The sequence below is a fragment of the Ursus maritimus genome, unplaced genomic scaffold, assembly GCF_017311325.1.
Source record: "Ursus maritimus isolate PB19 unplaced genomic scaffold, ASM1731132v1 scaffold_34, whole genome shotgun sequence".
In the NCBI taxonomy this organism is placed as follows: Eukaryota; Metazoa; Chordata; class Mammalia; order Carnivora; family Ursidae; genus Ursus; species Ursus maritimus.
Genome location: NW_024426008.1, coordinates 12,156,639 through 12,157,464, shown reverse-complemented (window position 1 = coordinate 12,157,464; position 826 = coordinate 12,156,639). Strand labels below are relative to the sequence as shown.

At 63.9% G+C, this 826-nt stretch overlaps 1 long non-coding RNA gene across 1 annotated transcript in view; it reads right to left on the bottom strand.

The window, feature by feature from the left end:
- LOC103663274 overlaps window positions 1-826 on the bottom strand; it is a 25,150-nt gene that overhangs the window by 23,955 nt on the left and 369 nt on the right. The window lies entirely within an intron of this gene.

The window sequence follows — 826 nt, the reverse complement described above, 5'->3', positions numbered from 1 at the left end:
AAAGAGAGCGGAGCCGCAGTCCGCCCGCGCAGCGAGCGCTGAGCTTGGCCAGTGAGGGCCTCTTTGGGGTGCCGCGCGGTAGAGCACCCTTCTGCGCCGCGGGGGCCAGAACGTTGTTGCAGGTAACCGACTCTTCCACTCTATCCCACCCGGCCCCAGCAACCCGGATCGCCTGCTATGGCGTCCGGTGGCGGGTGGAGGGATGGGAAGGATGCGAGGGAGGGAGCCGGCTCTCAGTCAGGGCCCCGCTGCCCCGGGCGGGGTGGGCTCCGGCGGGGGAGAGGAAGCGGAGCTGGGGCTGGAGGGAGCGGACGCGCGGTGGGAGTGATACGGCAGCGCGTGTGCGCTCTGGACGCCTTCTCTCCGGGTCCTTACTCCTGGTCCGATCGGTGAAGCGCGGGCCTGGGACTCCGGTCCCAGTAACACCTGGAAGCCACTTTTTCTGGCTTCTTTCCCCCGGGTCCGGGTAGCGAGTAGGAACTGAGAAATCAGAGGAGTTGGCTGCGGGCGCGGATAGGCAGAAGAGCGCACAGTTACTCATTGCAGTCCCTTGGGTGCCAGCAGCTTTAACTTCCTTTAATCCTCCTCGTAGCCCCGCGAAGAGGCGTTATTACCCCCATTTTACTGATGAAGAAGCCGACAACAGGACCAGAAAGGACTCGCCTTGGGGCAAGCGATTGGAAAGGGACTCCGAAGCCCCCACGCTTCTTCCTGTCCCCCTGCCGCCTCTCTGTCCTTCCCCTGCGGGTGTAGGAAACTCGCGCTCTTGGGTCTGTTAGGAAAACAGGTGATTGTACTCCCTCCTAGGTTCCTTCCCCCCCCCCCC